Genomic DNA, 24,880 nt, shown 5'->3' on the forward strand with positions numbered 1-24,880 from the left:
TTACTTATTTGTTCACAACCTTGTTATCTCAGTCTATTTCCTATCTTACTTGGACAAGAGTAAAGTTCTTATCGTGGCCTAAGAGGCCCTATAAACACACACACACACACACACACACACACACACACACACTCCCACCTTGCCTCCTCTCCAGTTTCTCCCCAGTTTCTTGTCACCATATCTATGCTGTTCTCCGACCAAGCATACCGACATCGGGGCCTTTGCAATCGTTGTCCTTTTGTCCTAGATTTCTCTTTCTCTAGAAAGCTACAAGACCGGCTCACTCATCTCCAGGCTGTTGGACACATGTCACTTGTTTCTGAGGTCTTCCATCCTGTTTCCATCATAACCGCTCCATATGTCCCCAGCATCCTGCTCTGCTTTATTCCTCCCCCAGCACTTTCCCCACCTGACATATGATTTATCCACTTATTTTGTTTATTGTTTATTCCTTCACTGGAAAGCCAGTGCTATGAGGGCAAGAATTTTTGTCTGATATTTACCTTATTTTCTCACAACTTCAGTCACTGTGCCTCTCCTAGACACTCAGGAAATATTTGTTGAATCAATCAATCAATCAATTAATGTATAAAATATTATAATATGTTCATATTCAAATGAAATAAAATAATTTACCATCTATCATATATTTATCAAAAATAATACCCATCCAAAACACTCAATATATGTCTGTATTTTATTTATCAGTTGGTCTTTCTGAGTATCCTAAGTTTATTTCAGGTTATTTTGTTTCTCTAAGAGCCTCAATGGGCAGCAGGTCCTTTATTAACTGTTCTGTGCACATTGGTGAAGTTGCTTTAGTGAAATAGCTTATACATTAGGAGTCATTTTAGATGCTAGGAGAACCTGACTCAATTTGTATATTCAATTTTAAATATATCATTAAAAATAAAAATTCCCTGTATCATTTTGGGAGATATTACCATGAATTTTTAAAACACTGTTTTGTAAATTATTTTTAGCAAGTATGGGTACATGTAGAGATTTCAATTGTAAGCTAAATGCAGATTGTCAGGTCAAAGCTTTAGTCAATATTATCAAATTATAAATGTTATGGTCTTACAAATATGTGTAGTGCATGACTACATAGCCAGGTGTAAATTGATTCTTCTTATATACATGTAAGATCAAGGATATAATTTAGAAATATTCAAAACCTAGGATGGTAGCAGTGAATTATGGCCATCATAAAATTTAGGTGTGTAATCTGGCCATGTGCTCCGTTTTTTCAAAGCTTATATGAAGAACTGTGTAAACACTGCTGTTGTTTACTGAGCTCTCCTACAGATGACTTATTTTATCTCTGTAGATTCCTCTCCAAAGCCAGAGAAAATATGAGAAAAAAAAGAAAATGAAAAACCAAACCCATGTGTTTTATTTTAAAGGTGAACTCTTTTGCTATATTTAAAAGACATCTATTTCATACTATCTCTTTTCTTTAACCTTCAGTTCAGTTGTTAATTTGGTGATATATTATTTGAAAAATCTAAATTTAAATTTGAGTTGTTAGACATGATTGGTTAAAAAATTAGGAATATTGAGAAGTGAGTCAATGTTTATGGGCTGGTTTATTTGTCATTACAAAGCTCGCATTATAGAATATGCTTGCATGTATATTTATATAGTATAAGTAATGTTCTGTGATGTTAGGAAGGTTTCTTAGTGAGATATATTTAATAGAGTGAATGCAGGTGACCGAACCCTAATTCAGAAGGGATTGTGCCTGTGGGAGTGGTGTCCTCTGGCAGATGAGGGGCTCGTAACGGAATCCCTGATATTGTCAGACTCACACAGTCTAAAAACTGAGTTTGGATTGTGTAAACATACTTGGAAGAGGGATGAGGCTGATGGTTCCCTAGAGGTCTCCCTGAGCAGGATTGGGAAGGCCCCTGGGACCTGGCCCGCAACAAGCAAAGGTAAAGCTAGACATGGTGGGCTGCACTCAGCAACAAGGCCTTGATGAGCGTAGGCAAGTGGCGGTCCTGAGTTCAGCCTGAGGGTTGGCACATGCCTCCACGCAGGGTCAGTGGCTCGTGTCTGGGCTGAAAGAAGGGTAAGCAAAGACTGAACCATTTGTGCTAAAGTATTTTCAAGTGTGGATGGACAGGCATTGCTCCTTAGCATTCCCTAATCAAAAGAAAACAAGAGCTGTTGAGCCCTCCCCAGACAGAACCGCACTTTTCTGCGTGGCGTCATCTGGAGGCCCCAGATGAGATAGTGCTGTCCCGTGACGACGTGCAGAGCAGCATCTCAGAGCTGCTCCTGGAGCAATGTCCTCGGGACTCTCGGAAGTTGTCTGAATAGTTGGCCTTTGCCAGCATTTGGGGTCCTCTGAGGGAAACGTAGCAAGAGCCGGGAGAGTTTGGGTCAATGTTGTTCACATGACCCTGTGTGTCCTCGTAGGTCAGTCAGGCCTAAGGAGACTTGTGTGACATTAAAATCACAATGACACTTCCGCATCATGGGAATACACATGAGGATTCGATGGCTGGCCACGTCTGGCATATCAGTTGTTCAACAAAAGTTCACTGAATGGATAAATATTTAAGCATAACTGTAATGCTCCAGACAGATTTCACTTCTTTAGAATGCGGGTTTCTGTCCTAGGGGCTCAGTCTGAACTGAGCTCTGAGACTGGTTCTGTGGTCTTGGAGGAGTCACCTCTCCGCTCCATGCTGAATTTTCCTCAGGGAGTTGTTAAGTGGAGGTTTTGTGATGACCCTGCAGGATGATCATTTTGCCAGGTGCGGAACAACAGGAAAGGCTGGCATCATGTCCGCTTCCTGGTTTTTCCTTAGCCCCTTCCTGCTCATTCTCTCAAATCCACATGCTCGGTGACTCTATTCCCTTTCCTTCAAGTACATTATCAATGATTTTATATTAATATATTCATAGTGTTCATATTTAGCAGTAATATGCACCCCATTCTTTCCTATCCTTTAAAAATAGCTTTATTGAGATATAATTTACATACTATGAAATTCACATTGTAAATGTGTGATCCAATATTTTAGTAAATTTATAGAATTGTTCAACCTTGATCAAAATCGAGTTTTAAAGCATTTCCATTTCTCCCAGAAGCCCCCTTGTGCCTGTTTGCAGTTAATTCCTGTTTTCACTCTGCAATGTACACTCAAGCACATATATAGCATCCTTCAGAGATAATTGCATTTATTTTCGGTCTTAATAAAGTTTCAGCTATTAAAGAAGAGATATTGGGAGAATAAGTTATTATTAACCAAAGAAGCTGAAATCAGGTAGCACAGTGACTACTTACACTTTTTAAGTGTTCGCATAGCACTACAGCTACAAATATCTGAAGTCTGTTTTATTCTGATGAAATCTGACAGGTGCCTTTAGCTCTCTGCTTCTCTGCCTAAGATCGTATTCTAAGGCACATGTGGTGCTGGGGAGTAAGCAACCCACCTAGTAAGAATACCATAGCGGGGTGCTGAGAGAGCATCATGGCTCTGGGTGTATCCCTGTCTTTGCCATTAGTGACTTTGTGAGAGTGGATAAACTGATGTCACTGGACTTGTTTTCTCTTTTATAAAGTGGGGAATAATATTTATTTTTCTTTGATGGCTGCATATGCCAGAGACATGGGTTCAATCCCTGGGTGGGGAAGATCCCCTGGAGTAGGAAATGGCAACCCACTCCAGTATTCTTGCCTGGGAAATTCCATGGAGAGAGGAGCCGGGCAGGATACAGTTCATGGGGTCACAAAAGTCAGATACGACTTCTCCACTAAATAACAATAGCAACACATAGGTTAGTTTTCTCCTTGTCATCATTAATAAGGTTGAGACCAACTCTGTCTTCAGAGAACTCCTTTTTACCAAAGGTCTAAAGCTGAGCTGATAAATAAATAAGGTAAAGTATTTTTCATCTGCTTAAACTCTAAGGTTCATTAGATACATGGGTCGAAAATAATTAGTATCCATTTGAGTTACATTTTTGCATCAGTTGAATGACTAAAATCTTAATGTTAGTAGTGCGTGTAGAGAATTTATCGAAATTTTAACATCATTCTACTTTTAAGTCCCAGAGATCTAATGTTTGACTCTCCCTGATGAAATGTGCCGAGAACTTTCATCTTTCCACTTGAGAAAGAATGTTAGGTTGCTCGTGGCGCTCAGCAGGCAGCCTCCTACACAATGATACTGCAGTTTTCCTCTCTGTCAAGGTTAAAAGCTTAATGCTAGCTTGTCTTATAGGGTAGAAGCAAGTGATTTGTATTGTCTTTAAGTGGAAAGAAGTAGAAAGAGGAATTTATGAAATTCTTCAAATCCCACTTCTCAAACATCTTTGCTGTCAGCTTCCTCTGCTTTTGAAAGGAACCATTGTTGGTAAAGCTCTCTGAGCCCTGTATCCCTGAGCGCTCTTCATCTTGGGAGTGACAGAGAAAAGACTGCTTCTTTGCAGGAATACATTGCACCGCTTGAGAGAATTGAACAGTAAAGATTTCAGGCTCTATGTATGCATTATTTCCTGTTAGGGTGCCATATTTAGTGGGTCAGCTGTCTTGGTATTGTTTGCAAAGGATATGCCCATTCGAAAGAGCTGAATTCAAAAGTATGTGGAGACATCAATAAGCATTTCTCAAATACAGGTCTATCACAACCACAGGCTCCATTGTTTTCTATTAAAACCAAATCAGAGATGATAACTGATGATAAATAACTTAATTCTACCTCTTGTTTGTCCATTGCATTGGTCAGAGAAACTTGCATCTTTTCCCTTCCCAGGGTTTCATCTGTTATCAAATGTATCTATTTATCTATTCTCTTATTATTTGCATATTTTATCTTGACGCTGAATTGGTTTTTATTGATCTAAAAACTTTTCATTTTTAAGTACAATATAAATGGCTTTCCATCACACTGAAAAATCAAACCTCTGTATCCTGGCTTACACAGCCTTGTGTGATCTAACACTGACCTAATTTTCTGACCTCAAGTTGAGCCATTCTTTTGAACAGTTAAACTCTAACCTCAATCAATTTTTTTTTTTTTTGGCCTGTCCTTCCTACTTGAAAAGCCTTAGCACTAGCAGTCTCCTCTTTCTGGAATGCTTATCACTCTAATCATTCTATTTCTACTGCTGCAGGTTCAGTTTCCCAGGAAACAGACTCTGCAGTAGAAATTAGGATATGAGAACTTTATTAGGGAATGTTCTTGGGGTCAACATTGTGCAAGGGAGGGAAGCAAGTGTGCAGGCAGAGAAAGGGGGCTCTGCTTTATTAAATCCACAGCTGACCCCGAGAGGACTTGAGGCTGGGTTGGCCCCTCACAATTGTCCAGGGTTGAGTTGAGGGGCCAGGCCTTCGCTCTTCATCTCTACCGGGAGTTATTGAAGGAAACCCCTTCAAGGATCACAGCCTTGTCATGGTGAAGGGGCTTGCATACCTCAATGATGCAAAGAGCCATGCAGTGCAGGCCCACCCAAGACGGATGGGTCATAGTAGAGAGTTCTGACAAAGCGTGGTCCATTGGAGGAGAGAACGGAAAACCACTTCAGCATTCTTGCCTGGAGAACCCCATGGACAGTATGGAAAGGCAAAAATCAATGGACATGAATTTGAGCAAACTCCGAGAGACAGTGGAAGACAGAGGAGCCTGGCGTGCTGCAGTCCATGAGGGTGCAAAGGGTCAGACATGACTTAGCTACTGAACAACAAGTTGAAGGAAAGCTATAATAAATTGAACCTGGCAGTGCCAAACCTGAAGAGGTTAGCCGTGTTCCACCCACGGGAACTGGGGAGAGGCCTCTGTAGATGAACAGCCACAGCAAAGTGAGGAAATGATTGATTGGCTACAGCCTCAGTCCTAGTTGCCTGTCTGTGGTTGGTTGTCCTCAGGTTTCAGTTTTGGAACCCTGAGGCATTTACAGGCTTAGATTTTGGTTTGCTTTCTTAGACCGCCACCACCTTAGAGCCGCCTCCATCTGATGGCCAACTCGTTTAATTAATTTCACTCAACTGGACACTCCCAGGGCGCCAGCATTCCGGCAGCTGGGGAATACCCACCAGTGCTCAAGGAATACCTGCCAGGGCTCCCGAAATACCTGTCAGTGCTGGGAGAATACCGTGTCAGTGCGGGAGGTATACTCATCAGTGCTCGGGGAGTACCTGGCAGTGCTTGGGGAACTCTGGGTAGTCCACCCCTGGGTACAGACCAGCTGCCTCTTTCTGATGAGTCCGATCTCAGCCTGAATGTCCACCCATATAGAGGGGCTTCCTTGGTCACTGTGGCAGATGCACCCCAGGGCAACCCCAGTGAGTCACTCTTGCTTCATCCTCTCCCAGAATGTGGGTGTCATCTGTGACTCGCGTCTCATGATGGAACATAGCTCAGAGGATGGGACGTCACGCCCACAGTTGTGGTATGTACATGGTTCCATCCTGGCAGATGGGACCGAGAGAGAGTCTCACTGCCTTGCTGTGAGCTGTCTGTGGAGACGGTCACCACACGTAGAACATGGACCTGGGGCTGCTTCCAGCTGATAACCAGTAAGAAGCAGGTCTCCCAGTGGGATAGCCCTGAGAAAAGGAGTCTTGCCAGCTCACCTAGTGAGCTTGGAGCAGGGCCAGACCTCCAGAAAGAAGACAGCCTGGCCACCACATTGACTGCAGCCTTGTGAGACCCGTGAGAGGACCCAAAAATCTGACTCATGGAGACTGAGATAATAGGTAGATGTTGTTTAAAGTCACTAAATTAGTGGCAGTAAAAACCCAAAGCAATCATGCCATCTAAAGTCTACCCTGAGTTATTCCCCATCGTATCTCTCCATTGTACTTCAAGCTGTGCAATATTTCATGATGTACGTGTTATCTATTTTCCATCACCAGAACGAAAGTGACCTGGAGAGAAATTCTTGTTTGTCTTATAGTTTTGTTTCCAGTGTGTAGAGCAGGGTTGAGGGGCCTGTCTTTCCACACTTGTGGAAAGACACATGGGCATTCTCCTTCCTAACTCTCTCTGCCCTAACTCCTTTCCCCGGAGTTCATTTCTGTTACCACCTTCCAGTTCCAATTGTATTCAATCATGTATACACATATGCAAATATGTGCATTAAAGCACTCTAAAGTGATTTTACTTTATGTTTCCTTCTTTGACTTGCTTTTTCCAGTTAGCATTTCAGAAATAGCTCCATTATGACTTCCCATTAGTTTAATTCTCTTTTAATTACTGCATAGGATCACATAGTATGCTTCCTTGATGGCTCAGTTAGTAAAGAATCAGCCTGCAGAGGAAACGCAGGTTTGATCCCTGGGTCAGGAAGATCCCCTGGTGAAGGAAATGGCTATTCACTCCAATATTGTTGCCTGGAAAATCCCATGGCCAGAGGAGCCTGGTGGGCAAAGTCCACGGGGTTTTGAGAATAGGACACAACTTAGTGACTAAACCATCACCCATCACATAGTATAAATGCATTGCTGTTTAGTTAATATTCCCTTGATAACATTTAGGTTTTTCCATTTTTAAACAATATCACTGTTATTTAAGTCATACAATTCCTCTTTACATACACCTTCATGTAGACTTATTCACGTAAATATATTTGTGTATAATAGATCCTAAAAATGGAATTGCTAGAATATAAATGGTGCATGTTAGAGTTCTACCAGTTTTTCTTACCTGAGCTGTTTCAATCATTTATTAGGAGATCATGTTGCCTCCTTGTCTTCCTCACTCCTCCGTCCCTCAAACTTTTAGTGTGTTACTATCATGTCTCTGATCACGCAACAAAAAACCTTAAACCTTTCAGTGTTTCCTTATAGCCTAAGAAATAAAGTCTCAGCTTCTTAGTTGGGCATTCGCAGCTGCTTTTGAATTTTCTGAGATGTCCAGCCTCACGCAGAACTGTCTGCCTCCCATGCTTTATTAATGAGTTTACGGGGAGATCCGTTCTCCAAGCATTTCTGGTAATCTGTCTTCTGCGTGTCTGTCTTACTTCTTCCCTCCCCAAAAAGGCTCTGCCTGCCTTCTGACTGCCCCTGACCTTTCATGTAGCTTCAGTGCTGTCTTTTCTAATTAAATATTTCTTGAGTTTCCTAGTTATTGACAATACTTTTATATTGTAGAGTTTTTTAATAGTTCACAAATACTTTATGTATTTTTACATTCTTTAATTCTTAAAAATTTCTTTAATTTTTATATTCTTTAATTCTGGTAATAGTACAAGTTTTGCAGATGAGCAGACTGAAGTTAGAGAATTTAAATCATTGACCTAAAGCCTGCTGCTTTTTAAGGGGCAGAACTGTGGTGCAGAAAATTCTGATCTGAAGTCCAGGGCACAGACTGCTGTGCCTTGGCTGTCTTTCTTCCAAGTCTCTGCTGTGCTGCTTCTGGGCTAGTCTAATCTTTGCTGCTTATCCAAAAATGTAAAATGATGTACATTTTGCATTTTACTTTGTTACCATGTATTCCCTTCTAGAGCATAATTTCCTTAAAGTCAGGAACTTCACTTAATTTAATTTTTGGAAAAATTTCCACCACTTCTTATTATCTCAGCAATGTTTAGTCAGTGAGCAAAGATGGAATCAATTACATATCCATCGCGTTCAATGGGGGAAAGAAAGTCGTATTTGGGCAGAGAAAAGCCTGGTTTAGCCTGGCCAAGACAACTTCCCCTTTGTGGTCTGTGCTTGGGTTTTCATCTTATCCGAATCTAAGATGAGCTGCCCTCCCTGCACTGGGTCTGTGCACACGTGGTCGGTCCCCAGGCACCCAAGCACGTGACTCATCCAGTATTTTCACAAACCAGCTTATGAAAAGTATATATAGCACAATTTCTAAATACCACCTGATTGTTAGCCATCAGTCTAAGGAACTGAGCAGAGATTTTAGCCACTTTGAGTCACTTAGATTTTGAGTCACCTCCAGCAGACTAAAGGTCAAATCTGCTCTCCCTCCCAGGACCAGAGGCTTTGCTGGAGGCAGGTCAGGGCAAGGCCGCTCCTGATGCATCACATGAGAACAAGCCACTCTAGTTTACAGAGAAATCTGTAAAGCCACCACGCATGCTCAGAGACTAACCCTCAGACCCAAGTGAAAATTGAAGATGTTCGCATAAATAAGGGTTGGCCAAAAAGTTTGGGTTTTTCTGCACCATCTTATAGAAAAACCCAAATGAACTTTCTGGCCAACCCAATATTTTAAACATTGATTTTCTTCATTCTTTTAAGAATTCTTGACATATATAATTAGTAATTCTTGACATATGTCATTAATTCCCCTTGAGAACCATATTATCATAGATTATTCACCTTGATTAGAAAATTGATTCTCAGTGAAATCAAGATGAAGTCATGAATTCATTACTGCTTATAATTAGACCAGTGTATTTTCCATTTTTCCAGTCCCCAGTGGTCTGCCTGTCAACTGGATAAAAGAAGTTGCTGGAGGTTATAACCAGGTCTTAAAGGTTGGGGCATACTAAGAATTTGTGAACAGGCCTCTCATTTTTCCTCAGTAGAAATATACAATTCTAAGCCTTCCTCATATTTTAGTTTATTGTTAAATTATGTAAGGGCTTGCCTGGGTGGTTTAGATGGTAAAGAATTTGCCTGCAATGTGGAAGACCTGGGTTCCATCCCTGGGTTGGGAAGATCCCCTGGAGAAGTGAATGGCAACCCACTCCAGTATTCTTACCTGGAGAATCCCATGGACAGAGGAGCCTGGAGAGCTGCAGCCCATGGGGCTGTGAAGAGTAGAACACAACTTGAGGATTAATACACACAAATTACACAAGTAGCGTTTGTAAAAAATAGATATATTTCCAACAGCACTGAAGAATATAAATAGCAGAAGCCTCTATTGTCCCCCTGCTTTTATTTCCATGAGTAGGAACTGTTAGCATTTTGGGTTATGTATTTCCAGATGTCAGAGAGCAAGAGTGTAGAAGATATATTCTCACTAGTGCACTATTCAGCAAGCTATTATTTTCTTTCCAGAATATATCACAGATCCCTTCCATGTTAATACATAACTTCCATCTTCCAGTTCTCTCTGGCTAGAGGCTGACTTTGACACAACTTCCTCTACAGGATGGGCCTTGTTTATATTCATGTACTTGCTTGTCCAACCATCTGGGAAGGATTGTAGTCAGAAGTGAGGCAGTGTGGATGGCAGGGTCTGTATTACTCTGCAGCTTTAGGCAAGGGTCGTCAAGGGGGGAGGTGGGAGGTGACAAGGGCTCCTTGTCCTTTGACCCCACCTTGTTTGAGTGCAAATTGATCTTTCCTCGCAATAGAAGGATCACTCTTAATATTTGAGAGGAAGCTGTAAAACAAAGTAGAACATTTTTCTTTTTAATTATTGATTACTGAGTCATACCCTCCTCTGGATACTTCTTTTGGTGATTTGAAAGAAAAAGTCTTTAGCTTGTCAATTGCATTTTCATTTCATAGCATTGACTCAGGGTTTCTAATGGCCTGTGTATTTTTAAAACAGACTATTTTAGAACAGTTTTAGATTCACGACAAAAGTAAGAAGGTGCAGAGATTTTCCCCATGCATCCTGCATTCTCACACACATACCCTTGTCTGTTATCCATGTCTGGCATCAGAGTGGTGTATTTGTTAAATCTCTGGGCTTAAATTGATATGTTATTTTCACCCAAAGTCCTTAGTTAACATGAGAGTTCACTCCTGCTGATGTGCAGGCTCTGGATTTGGAAATATTTAATGATACAGATGGACTTCCAGGTGGCACAAGGGGTAAAGAACTCGCCTGCCAACACAAAGATTTAAGAGACGCGAGTTCAATCCTTGGGTCGGGAAGATACCCTGGAGGAGGGCATGGCAACCCAGTCCAGTATTCTTGCCTGGCGAATCCCATGGACAGAGGAGCCTGACAGGCTACAGTCCATGGGGTTGCCAAGAGTTGACACAACTGAGCAACTGAGCGTGCACATGTGTGCACACACACACACACACACACACACACACATGTCATTCTAGTATCATCTAGAATAGTTTCACTGCTCTAAAAATCTTTTGTACTCCATCTATTCATCTCTCTCTCCTTCCAGTCTCTGGCAACTACCAATTGTTTTAAGGTTTTCATAGCTGAATAATATTACCTTTGCCAGATGTAGCATGGTTTATCCATCCCCCTCCTGAAGGACCACTTGTTTGCTTCCAAGTTTTGGTAGTTATGAGTCAAGATGCTATAAACATGCATGTGTAGGCTTTTTGTGTGGACATAAGCTTTGAACTTCTTTGGGTAAAGGCCAAGGAAAGCTGTTGCTGGATCCTATGGTAAGAATAGTTTTATAAGAAACTAAGGAACTGCCTTCCCAAGTGTTTGTACCATTCTGCATCCTCACCAGCGATGAATGAGCTTTCCTGCTTCTCCACATGCTCATCAGCACTTGGTGTTGTCACAGTTCTGTATCTGGGCTATTTTAATGGGTATGTCGTGGGATCTTGTTTTAATATGGGTTTCCTTGATGATGTATGATGTGGAGTATCTTTCCCTACGTTTATTTGCCATTTATTTATCCTCTTTTGTGAGGTGTCTGTTAAAGTATTTGGGCCATTTTGTAAGAGGGTTGTTTGTTTTCTTATTGTTGAGTTTTAATAGGTTTTTGGGTGTATTTTGGACAATAATTCTTCATAAATTATGTCTTTTACAAGTATTTACTCCTAGTCTAAGGCTTGTCTTTTCATTCTTTTGACAAAATTTTGGGCAGAAAAGAAAATTTTAATTTTGATGAAGTCCAGCTTGTCAATTATTTCTTTCATGATTTGTGCTTTGTGTGTTGTATCTAAAATGCTGTGCACAATATCTATTTAGATTTTCTCCTCTGTTATCTTCTAGGACTTTATAATTTTGCATTTTACACTTAAGTTTGTAATCCATTTTGAGCTCAGTTTTGTGAAGGATGTGTCTAGTTGTTGTTTTTTTTTTTAACGTGGATGTCTAGCTGTCCCAGCACCATCTGTTGAAAAGACTATCTTTGCTCCATTGTATTGCCTTTGCCCCTTGTCAAATGTCAGTTGAATGTACTTATGGGTCTATTACTGGGCTTTGCATTCTATCCTCTTGATCTCTTTGTCTGTTCTTTTGCCAGTACCACACTGTCTTGATTGCTGTAGCTTTATAGTAACTCTTAGACTTGGATAGTCCTCCTCTATATCAGTCCCTGAAAACTTTGCAATTTGTAATTAGATTACATCTATTTTTTTCCAACATAGAGAATATTTTTTCCTGCTACTTATTTTGTTGTTGTTGTTGGAAATACAGCTCAAATAAGTCAAAAAACAGAAATTGTGTTGAAGATCACTTTCTCTAGCAGTTGTGAATTACCTCATCAGCACTGATGAACAATCTCCTTGATTCAAGAAATATTCATGAATTTCGTCTTTAAGGACAACAGAATTTTTATAGTAGATTCTTCATTAAAGGACATATTCGGGGGTGATAAAAAATTTTTAATTTAAAAGGTATTTTATTGAAATGTACTTGATTTACTATATATACATTCTTTTCCATATTCTTTTCCATTATGTTTTATTATTTATTATAGTATACTGAATTTAGTTCCCTGTGTTATATAGTAAGATCTTGTTGTTTATCCATCCTGTGTGTAATAGTTTACATCTGCTAATCCCAAACTCCCAATCCAGCCTTCCCACATACCCCTGCCCCCTTGGCAATGACAAATCTGTTCTCTAAGTTTGTGAGTCTGTTTCTGTTTAGCAGATAGGTTCATTTGTGCTGTAATTTAGATCCCATATGTAAGTGATATCATATGGTATTTGTCTTTGCCTCTCTGACTTACTTAGTGTGATAATCTCTAGACCCACCCATGTTGCTGCAAATGGCATTATTTAATTCTTTTTTAAGGCTGCGTATTATTACATTGTATGTGCATTACTTATAACTTTTTATGTCAAATAGTAGTAACAGGAATGATATTTGGAGAAATCCTATGCACATTTACCAACTGATTTGTTTATCCATATCAAAAGCATAGAGATAAATGTTATGCTACATTGCCGTGGTAAATATTCAAGAAAGTGTTTCCCTTCATTTTTACGTGGGGGGGGGGTGGTGGTGGTTGAGGAATGGATATATAATATTTGCTTGACTTTGAAACCCAGCACTTACAATTGAAGACTGATATTGTAGATGTATTTGCAGTTTGCCCAGTCTTCAGAAAATACAAGACATACAATTTTAAGTGTGTGAAATTAGGAGATTATGTTCTTTCCTTCTTCATCCTTATCTATACATGATGAAATTTCCCCTTTCTCAAAATTTGAACTATTCGATGTTTTTCTGTACTGTGTAACCTTTCTCAAATTAAACACTTAAAGCTTTAAAATGGTTATATACATTGGACATTCAATTTTGAATAATTGTCTCCAATTTTTCTAACCTACCAATTGGCAGTTTAATATTAACTAAATGGCTTACGTGTCAAGTCTATCACCATCTTACATTTTTTTGTTTTACTGTTGTGATTAGCAGAAAGTTTGTGGGTGCTGTGACCATTCATTACTGCAAACAAATAATGTTATGATATGTATTGTATTTCTACTCATATTTTAAAGTAACTTCTCAGTATTCAAAATGCATAGAATTTCTTCTCTGTGTAATAACAGCACCTTCTCCTTCTCCCACAAAACACCTGGAATAGGATGCAAGTCTTGGGCTTCATGTGGATTTTCGAGATGTGAAAGAAACCATCTCAAAAGATAAAGTGTGGATTGGTAGAACCATATATTCATTCCCTCATTAAGCATTTATTGGGCCATTATTCAGTGTTCAGAATTTCTGTTTAAAGAAGCTAAAGATAACAATTCAGTTTGATAGGACTTCATAAATGTACTTTATAATTTAGATTTAGGTTTCCACGGTTTTTATCAATTTAGTCACATACAAGTGGGGCTGTTTGATCATATTCTATTTTCTGGCTTCAACATTTCAAGCCTCTCCAGGGCAGAAATGAAAGATTATGAGTATGCTACATTTCTATAGCTCTTTCATTTTTTTCCCCAACCCTAGCTTACTTTCATGTCTGCAATAAAAATTTTGATCCAGGTCGGATTTATGTGAACATTATTTTTTTTTTTTTCAGGTTGACCTACCCCGTGACTGAATTTTGCAATGAATCCTTATCAGGTTGTTATACACCATTGCAACTGGGCACCTTAAAATTAGATGGAAGGAACAGAGTATGTTACCGGAGGATGTGCTGACTGGATAAAAAGTAGGTTTTACCTTGTTTCATTTTTTTCTGAGCATAGAAGCCACTTTAAAAGTTTGCAAGTCTTTAAAACATTAGCTCCAGATGTTTTAAATGTGCTAAGGTGAGCAAGTGCAGTGAAAAACCTAAAACACTGTGTGAAGGCGATTCTGATGTACTATTACATTAAAGAAAGTAGATGGAAGTTCAGGAACATACTGGCAAGAAACCAAAAAAGCTAAGTTTTCTACCAACTGGTTCTAAAAGGCTGGATAAGTCATGATCTTCCTTGCGTCTCAAGATGCCTACAGACTTTGGATCAAAATTTGTTATCAATTAGTGTTACCACTCTGAATTGACATAATTTTGACTGACTTCAAAAGAACAGTGTTTTATTTAGTTCATCCAATATAGATAAATGGGCAAAGTCTATAAGACATTTGGGGATTGAAAATAGTTCATAGACTTCCCATGACTATCTTGGAAGATGGCATGTTTAGTGATTAAAATATCTAGGTTGCTTGGGTTCAAATCAATCAGCCATTTACTAACGGAATGGCCCTGATAAAGCTTCCTCATCTCTCTCTGCATTTATCTCCTCCTCATTATAGAATGAAGAATCCCAAAGCCCATAGCTTTATTATAAAGGATTAAAAATTTTGTGCATGTAGCATATGTGGAATTTCTGAATACAGTAGGCACATAATAAATGTCTGTTATTATTTTATCCATATTATCATTAGCATCATTATTTTTATTTTAGAGTCCATTTGGTGTGAACCCTAGAGTCCAGGGCTCTGGATTGAAAACCACTGGTCTAACCTCATTAAACTCATTAAGTTGAATTTTAATTGAGAGAGAGAAAAATTAGTCAAGCAAGCATTTATAAAAAATATTCTCATTGTTTATTTAAAAAGTTGTGAACTATTAAGTATTATGTTATATGGTCTCAATAGTTAATTCAGAATAGTTTACCGCTTTGTATTTTGACTTTCTACATTGAGTTGACAGAGATTAGTCAGTATATGACTCTTACTTGCTGACAAATACACAGGAGAGTTTTCCATCCAAGGGTGTCCACAAGCTGAAAAATAGGTCGTTCTTTTGGGATTGGCATTATTTTAATATGGAAATCACTTTTCTTTTTAATTTCCAGCAGTGTTTTATTCCCTTCCTCCTCTCCTTCCTTCCTTTTATACTGAAACAATAAGGTAAGTTTTCTGTGCTACAGCCTGGGTAGGCCACATTAGGGCTGTATATCCAAATGTATAAAAGAGTAGAAAGTTTTATGAATAATTTGTAGTCATACATACTATATAGAAGACTCAGGGTAAAAATTTATGTATAAAAGAGCTCATAGTCTAATATATACCATATTATAATGAATGAAGACATACTAAATTTCTTCTCCATTTCTTCTAAAATATAAACTGCATTGTGTGATGATATACTCCCACAAAATACCATTCTAGTAACACACATTTTTGGTTTATTATTTCACATGAGCAGCTTGATTTCACCTGGGCAGTTCTCTGTTAAAGGTAGGACAGTTTGTATCTAGTGAGGCATCTTATTGAATGTTGCTTGAAAAACTCTTCTTTCTATAGTAATGTGCACAAAATAATAGAAATTTAAACAGATGCTGGTCTGGTTTTATTACATTTAGTTCCAGGATATGTAGACACATTATCTGGGTCCTTTTGGCACCACATAATAATATATCATTGATACAAGAAATAGTTTGTATGTGAACGGCATTACTGTACTTTTTATTTAAATGTATAGATTTACCCTAGAGCCATGTTGTCACATCTGTTTATTATAATATTTTCCCTTAAAGAACACTGGCATAATGTGTCTCCTTAAGATCCTGTAGAAATGTTGGATTTTAATATTTTATATTGTAATTATACCCTGATATTTCCTTCCAATAATAAAAAAAGCCTAGTTTCTCATAAGGAATAACATTTGCAGAACCTCATACGAATTCTAATTTTTAAACTGGAAAATTTGTGGTACTAGGAAATATTATTAGAACTATTTTCATTCCTATTTGCTTTAAAAGAAATGGTCTAAATGAGGTTTTAAACTTTCTTCTTTAAAGTCTGTACTTATTTTCCCTTTCTACATTTAAAAAAGTTTTTAGCTCTTTTATATCATTAACAAGAAAAGATACCAAACATAAGTATGAAAAATAGACTACTTAATAGTTACTAGTTGAAATATACTTAATTTTAATAGGACATAATTAAATTCTCAAGTATGTGTGATACAGTTTGGTATATAATGGTAGATCACTTGGAAAACCTAGAATGTTACTTTTTTTCTTTTGTAATAATAATTTTTATTCATTTGCAGTTAGTTTCAATTAAAGTTAAAAATAAAATTCATATCATACAGCAAATGGCTAATTTCTATAGATTAGAGGTTTTGTATTAAATTTGTTTTAAATAGATTGGAGACTCATCTATTGGGTTTTTATTATTGAATATGATACTTTGTTCATGAAATGGTCATTTTATGTCATGTTTAGCCTTATTTCTATGTATGTGACTTTTTAAATAATTGAATAATGTAGGATAAACTTATATAGAAGCATCTTTGTAAGAATTCAATAAATCTAATTCTCACAATTTTATTGCTAGACTTGAATTTTGCACTCAGTATTTCTATTCATGTCCTAGGCAAGATCACAGAGGTCACTAATAGTCCATGTTTGTTTTTAAACAATACTTGAAAATATATAATGATGTAGGAATTTATCAACTTATAATATTAACAAAAATTATGTTAATAACTATTTGCATCTAGCTAAAATAGTTAAATACTCATCCTGTTAGGAAGATAAGGTAGTAAAAATGTGACTCTAATGTATTTTAAAGATGATGCAGTGATACTGCCACAGTAAACTTCTGAAATAAAACTACTAGTTTATATTTTAATATAGTAAGTTCCTTATGTACAAACCAACTTTCAAAGATGCAGATGTGCTCCTGTATGCCAGCTCTTGTGCTACTGTACTTTTCAAGGTACTGTACTGTAAGTTAAAAATATTTTCTTCATTTTTTGTGTTTGTTAGTTTTTTATGTATTATTTGTGTGAGAAGTCTTATAAACTGCTTACAGTACAGGACTATATAGCTAGTTGTGTTAGTGTTATACTAGGCTAGCTTTGTTGGACTTACAAACAAGCTGGACTTACAAACACACTCTTGGGACAGAACTTATTCATGTGTAGGGAACTTAACTGTATTGGATTATGTGTTTTTACTATTGTTGACATCCTTACTCTTCTCATCATTCAAGCATCAGCTTGAATATACACTGAGTTAAGTATGCAATAGTCAGAAATATCCCTCATTTTATTGGTAAAGAGCAAATACTTTAAAGAAAAAAGCATTTAGTGAATTTTATAATCTTATTTTTAAATATCAGCAGCTCAACTTTTGATGACTCAGAACAGGGCTTAAACCAGTGAGAGAGAATTGGAGATAAGCAGAGACAGCGACTGCACCCCACTGCAGTACTCTTGCCTGGAAAATCCCATGGACAGAGGAGCCTAGTAAGCTGCAGTCCATGGGGTCGTTAAGAGTCAGACATGACTGAGCAACTTCACTTTCACTTTTCACTCTCATGCATTGGAGAAGGAAATGGCAACCCACCCCAGTGTTCTTGCCCTGAGAATCCCAGGGACGGGGGAGCCTGGTGGGCTGCCGTCTATGGGGTCACACAGAGTCAGACACGACTGACGTGACTTAGCAGCAGTAGCAGCAGAGACAGCGACTGAGTGACTTCACTTTCACTTTTTGCTTTCATGCATTGGAGAAGGAAAGGGCAACCCACTCCAGTGTTCTTGCCTGGAGAATCCTAGGGACGGGGGAGCCTGGTGGGCTGCCGTCTATGGGGTCGCACAGAGTCGGACACGACTGATGGACTTGCAGCAGCAGCAGCAGAGACAGCACAAAGGACTGGGTTGTCAAAGCAGACTGACTCCCATGAGAAATCTTTCCCGATAACAAGCTTAGCCAATGTCAAGAAGACATACAACCAGGAGGCACAGGTGAAACAGGGAGGGAATTGGCCCTTCAGTGCAGTTACTCAGGTTACTTCTTGCCAGGCAGGATGTACTTGGCTCAGGTTATGCAAAGAGCCTCTGTGTGATATTTGTGTCTGCATAAATGACACAAACGAGGGCCATTTTGCTGTGACACATTATCATTTCATTTCCAGGTGGTTGTATAGCTTATGTGACATTTTCCAGGAAGCCGCCATGCACTATAAATTTGTAGATTCCAGATTTGTTTAGTACAAACAGTTGTCGACAAATGAAGTATATTCTGCTAAAATATTTTCATAGATGAGGACCCTCTTGAGAGAGCGGTGATTAGTGTGTGTACCAGGAGACCTGTTGTCTGCTTGACTGTAAGGAGATTTGGTAAATTAGCTTCTTTGTTTCCAAGGGTGTCTCCCCATCTCCCTCCTGCTACAAGAGAGATTGTGAACTGTAGACATTCTGCTTAATGATTTTCATCTCAGGAGCCATTCTTGAAGAAGATAGAGTGAGGGGGGAGTTCATCCACAGGGCAGAAAAGAGATTGGAGGAAAATGCATGTAGTTTAATGGTTGCTGGGTCTTTGCAAAGTATTTCAATCTTTGCTATAGTCTTCTCAGCTGAGTCCAGGGAGAAGGCATGACTCTGGAGATACTCGATAAGTTTGGAGATATTTCAGAGCTGAATATACTATCTGAGCTATCTCCATGACTTAACATGTCTCAGGGCACAGCTTAACAAGATGGCTAATGTCTTGGAATACAGGAGTTGTGATTGTCAGTGGTTGAGTACAGTCCCTTGTGGACCAGCCTGAGTCATAGCATTGTTATGGAGTTTTGCACATCCAGGCCAGGCATGTTGAGGGAAGATTTATAAATTTACTGTGTTTACAAGAAAGGCATGGAGATACATGTGACTGCTTTACCACTGGAAGAAGGGATATATAGAGTGTGGACCCATCACTGAATGTCTTGGAGGATCACAGAAAAGAACAGCAGATGTGATAGAGAGAAGATGATCCCTAGACAAGGCAGGATCAGCTGGGCTCAGGGGAGGCCAGAGATGGTACACACCATTACATGGGCAAACTGCCCTAGATCCAGTTCCAGGAAAACATGTAAGTCCACTGGAAATCACATAACTTTGGGGAGGGAAGAAAAAAGAAAGGGCGGGGGACAGCAATAGAAATAGGACTTGATTTGATTTAGCTTTACTTTGGAAAGGACTGTATTATTGTAAACTGGCAAGATAAATTCTTCTGATGGGAAAACACATTGTAAGCCAAATTCCACTAAGAAATAGAACAATAAATATTATACTTTTTTTTTTTAATTGTACTTAACTCTTTTTTTTTTTTTTAAATTAATTGGAGGCTAATTACTTCACAACATTTCAGTGGGTTTTGTCATACATTGATATGAATCAGCCATGGATTTACACGTATTCCCCATCCCAATCCCCGCTCCCACCTCGCTCTCCACCCGATTCCTCTGGGTCTTCCCAGTGCACCAGGCCAGAGCACTTGTCTCATGCATCCCACCCGGGCTGGTGATCTGTTTCACCATAGATAGTACACATGCTGTTCTTTTGAAATATCCCACCCTCACATTCTCCCACAGAGTTCGAAAGTCTGTTCTGTATTTCTGTGTCTCTTTTTCTGTTTTGCATATAGGGTTATCGTTACCATCTTTCTAAATTCCATATATATGTGTTAGTATGCTGTAATGGTCTTTATCTTTCTGGCTTACTTCACTCTGTATAAGGGGCTCCAGCTTCATCCATCTCATTAGGACTGGTTCAAATGAATTCTTTTTAACGGCTGAGTAATATTCCATGGTGTATATGTACCACCGCTTCCTTATCCATTCATCTGCTGATGGGCATCTAGGTTGCTTCCATGTCCTGGCTATTATAAACAGTGCTGCGATGAACATTGGGGGGTGCACGTGTCTCTTTCAGATCTGGTTTCCTCAGTGTGTATGCCCAGAAGTGGGATTGCTGGGTCATATGGCAGTTCTATTTCCAGTTTTTTAAGAAATCTCCACACTGTTCTCCATAGCGGCTGTACTAGTTTGCATTCCCACCAACAGTGTAATAGGGTTCCCTTTTCTCCACACCCTCTCCAGCATTTATTGCTTCTAGTCTTTTGGATAGCAGCCATCCTGACTGGCGTGTAATGGTACCTCATTGTGGTTTTGATTTGCATTTCTCTAATAATGAGTGATGTTGAGCATCTTTTCTTGTGTTTGTTAGCCATCTGTATGTCTTCTTTGGAGAAATGTCTGTTTAGTTCTTTGGCCCATTTTTTGATTGGGTCATTTACTTTTCTGGAATTGAGCTGCAGGAGTTGCTTGTATATTTTTGAGATTAATCCTTTGTCTGTTTCTTCATTTGCTATTATTTTCTCCCAATCTGAGGGCTGTCTTTTCACCTTACTTATAGTTTCCTTTGTAGTGCAAAAGCTTTTAAGTTTCATTAGGTCCCATTTGTTTAGTTTTGCTTTTATTTCCAGTATTCTGGGAGGTGGGTCATAGAGGATCTTGCTGTGATTTATGTTGGAGAATGTTTTGCCTATGTTCTCCTCTAGGAGTTTTATAGTTTCTGGTCTTACATTTAGATCTTTAATCCATTTTGAGTTTATTTTTGTGTATGGTGTTAGAAAGTGTTCTAGTTTCATTCTTTTACAAGTGGTTGACCAAACTTCTTCTTGTTCCTTCAGTCTCTTTTATTCATTTTTTTTTATTATTTGGAATTTTTAGTTTAAATTATATATTTGTTTCCCTGGAAATTCACTAATAGAAGATTGAAAATATCAGAATGAAAGTAAGGAGTCTTGGTTTTTGTTCTTAGTTCTGTCACCGACTAGCTCTTTGGCCCTGGGCTCTTGATTTCTTCCCTGAATCTGTGTTTTCTTTCAAGGAAAATGAAGACATGGTGTTAAAAGGTTCTTAATTTCCTTTATTCTAACATCTTTTGAAATTGCTTTATGATTTTTTTGTTGACTTCTGACTTTCTCAGCACTTATCACAAATGTATGATGATTTTTATCTTTCATAACTCTGCTGTTGAGACTACACTCTAGTGTCAATGTGGATAGTCATGAGATCCACTGGGATAATATATCAAAATGGACATTATTTAAATAGTAAATAACACATATTTATATCACATGGAACCTGGAAGTCCCACGTTCAGCGAGAAGCATGATAGTTCCTGTAAGCCTTTAGAGGTGTGTTAGGAATCCAGGGATAAAATATATTTTTTCTTATATGCTCATCACTCCTTGAAGTCAGCAGTAACTCAATACACCCAATGTGGTTAGACACGGCCTTTGTAACAGGTGTCAATTGTTGTCTGTAGCTTGCGTTCTTATTCTGTGTAACTCCCAAAGAGTGTTTGTCAAGTTCAATTTCAAGTCTGAGAAGCCAGTTGTAGTGATTTGCTTCCACATCATGGGCTGAAGTTAGAAATGGAGCAACTGACATGCAGGATGAATTTACTGGCCTGGAGCCACTAATTACAGAGGCTGTGTTGGCAGAACCTGAAATGTTTAGATGAAAAACCCGAAGCTCTGAAGAAGATTGGAAGGAACATTTTCATCTAAAGAAGCAGTGGAATTTTAAATTAAACATGATTGGAAGATGATTGTGTACTAGTTTAAAGTCATCCCAGGCGTTGCATTATTATAGACTTTAAATCAGTCATTTTGTGCAAGAATATTACTTAAACCTGGTTTTATTACCCTCTTCTTCAGAGATCTTGAGATGAGAGAAGAAATCTTCATTATAATAACTGAGATAAAACTGGAATTATAAATGCAAATAAAGCTAACATCCTGGAAGAAAGAATAGGCCTGTATCTGCAATTACCTGGAATATAGCTGTATTTGCTGCATAGAGCAGATAGAGTCTCTCTCCAAAATTATTTCTTGAATTGGATTGATGTGACCAGTTCACATGAAGTTTTTAAGCCAGTCTAACAATCAAAACAGACAGTGACATATCCAGAGAATTTATGTTTGATAAACTTAAAGGAATCCAAAGAGACAATTGGGATTTTTATAAGACAAAATTTACATACAAAAAGGTTTAATGACATATTTCTAACTTATTTCTCAATTTAATTCAATATAAGGAAGTATGTTGAGTTAGTCTCACCTCCACAATGGATAAACTACAGATATTTACAAACAGGAGAAGAATAAAAAGACTCTGAATACTTAACAAAATGACAAATTAGAAAAAAATAGATTGATTTTTTTTTCACTCTTCCAGTGGCAAATTGTGCTAATTCAGGTTATACTATTAAAGAAGGACCCACTTTATACAATCCACTTGAATTTCTAAACAGTATCATTGGGGTTCCACAAAGAACTAGGGTTTAATATATTACATCAGTGTAACATAGTTATTTTTCCAAGAAAACGACTTAGGGCTAGAAAATAAAGGGCAAAGGCATGGTTATTTCTGTGCTAGAGATGTGCCAACATTTGCATCAGTAGAAGGTTATCAGATTAGTTTTATATTTATTAAAGAGTAAAACTACAGAGTATTTCAATCAGATAATATTTAATAGTTATTGGCATGGGTAGCAGAAATGCATCTTAGTTTCAGAGATGGTATCCTAAGGTATTAATTTATGGCAATGCAGCAACCAACCAAAGCTAGTGTTCTGTTCAGTCGGTTCAGTCGCTCAGTCGTGTCCAACTCTTTTCAACCCCATGAACTGCAGCACGCCAGGCCTCCCTGTCCATCACCAACACCCGGAGTCCACCCAAACCCATGTCCATTGAGTCGGTGATGCCATCCAACCATCTCATCCTCTGCCGTCCCCTTCTCCTCCTGCCCTCAATCTTTCTCAGCATCATGATCTTTTCAAATTAGTCAGCTCTTCACATCAGGTGGCCAAAGTATTGGAGTTTCAGCTTCAACATCAGTCCTTCCAATGAACACCCAGGACTGATTTCCTTTAGGATGGACTGGTTGGATCTCCTTGCAGTCCAAGGGGCTCTCAAGAGTTTTCCCCAATACCACAGTTCAAAAGCATCAATTCTTCTGCATTCAGCTTTCTTTATAGTCCAACTCTCACATCCATACATGACCACTGGAAAAACCATAGCCTTGACTAGACAGACCTTTGTTGAGAAAGTAATGTCTCTGCTTTTTAATGTGCAGTCTAGGTTGGTCATAACTTTCCTTCCAAGGAGTAAGCATCTTTTAATTTCATGGCTGCAGTCACCATCTGCAGTGATTTTGGAGCCCAGAAAAAAAAAGTCAGCCACTGTTTCCATTGTTTCCCCATCTATTTGCCATGAGTGATGGGACTGAATGCCATGATCTTAGTTTTCTGAATGTTGAGCTTTAAGCCAACGTTTTCACTCCCCTCTTTCACTTTCTTCACTTTAGTTCTTGACTTTCTGCCATAAGGGTGGTGTCATCTGCATATCTGAAGTTATTGATATTTCTCCCGGCAATCCTGATTCCAGCTTGTGCTTCATCCAGCCCAGTATTTCTCATGATATACTCTGCATAGAAGTTAAATAAGCAGGGTGACAATATACAGCCTTGGAATACTACTTTTCCTATTTGGAACCAGTCTGTTGTTCCATGTCCAGTTCTAACTGTTGCTTCCTGACCTGCATATAGGTTTCTTAAGAGGCAGGTCAGGTGGTCTGGTATTCCCATCTCTTTCAGAATTTTCCACAGTTGATTGTGATCCACACAGTCAAAGGCTTTGGCATAGTCAATAAAGCAGAAAAAGATGTTTTTCTGGAACTCTCTTGCTTTTACAATGTTCCAGCTAGTGAAATTAACAATAAAAATTTACACCAGAATTTTTTTTTTTTCAAAATCTAAAGCTGCATGATAGAAGTGGATATAAACTTTTAGGCTTAAAAGTCTAAAAAATAGACTAAATAGGAATTAAATCTAAATATATAATATCAGGAATGACTTTAATGAGGCAAATAGTTTTTCTATAAAAACCTTCAAGTGCTAGAATAAATGTACACACTTCAAAATCTTAACAATGAATAAAAGTAAAAAAATTTACTTAATATAATGAATAATAGAATTTAAGAAATCTAAAGGTTAACAGAGAGAACATAGTTTAATTAAAAGGATTAAAGATTTCTTCTTTTATCAAAAAGCCACATATAACATTATATGTGTTCACCATAAGTTAAATAATTCCAATGTCAAAATATTGTTGTTAAAATTTGTTCACCCCATTAATTTGTTTTAATATCATATATAATAATTGATCAAATGTTGTAATATTTATTTATTATAGAAGCATATAGCTATGTAGAAATATATATTTTAGTTTATAGAAACCTTCAAATATTTTTTGCAGGATTTATTTACATACGAACATCTGACTCTATTAGTCATTCTTAGCTAACAATAGGCTTCCCACATGGTGCAGTGGTAAAGAATCTGCCTGCCAATGCAGGAGATGTCGGAGACTCAGGTTGGATCCCTGAGTCAGGAAGATCCTCTGGAGTAGGAAATGGCAACCCACTCCAGTATTCTTGTCTGAAAAACCATGTGGACAGAGGAATTTGGTGGACTACGGTCCATAGTGTCACAAAGAGTCAGACACGACT

General features: G+C 38.3%; 1 long non-coding RNA gene across 1 annotated transcript in view; it reads left to right on the plus strand.

The window, feature by feature from the left end:
* Window positions 1-24,880, plus strand: part of LOC133069007 (uncharacterized) — a 188,212-nt gene that overhangs the window by 114,553 nt on the left and 48,779 nt on the right. The window contains exon 6 of the long non-coding RNA XR_009695752.1: window positions 14,116-14,247. This is a non-coding gene — a long non-coding RNA (uncharacterized LOC133069007). The remainder of the gene's footprint in view (window positions 1-14,115; window positions 14,248-24,880) is intronic.

Source organism: Dama dama, chromosome 14, assembly GCF_033118175.1.
Source record: "Dama dama isolate Ldn47 chromosome 14, ASM3311817v1, whole genome shotgun sequence".
NCBI classification, from domain to species: Eukaryota; Metazoa; Chordata; class Mammalia; order Artiodactyla; family Cervidae; genus Dama; species Dama dama.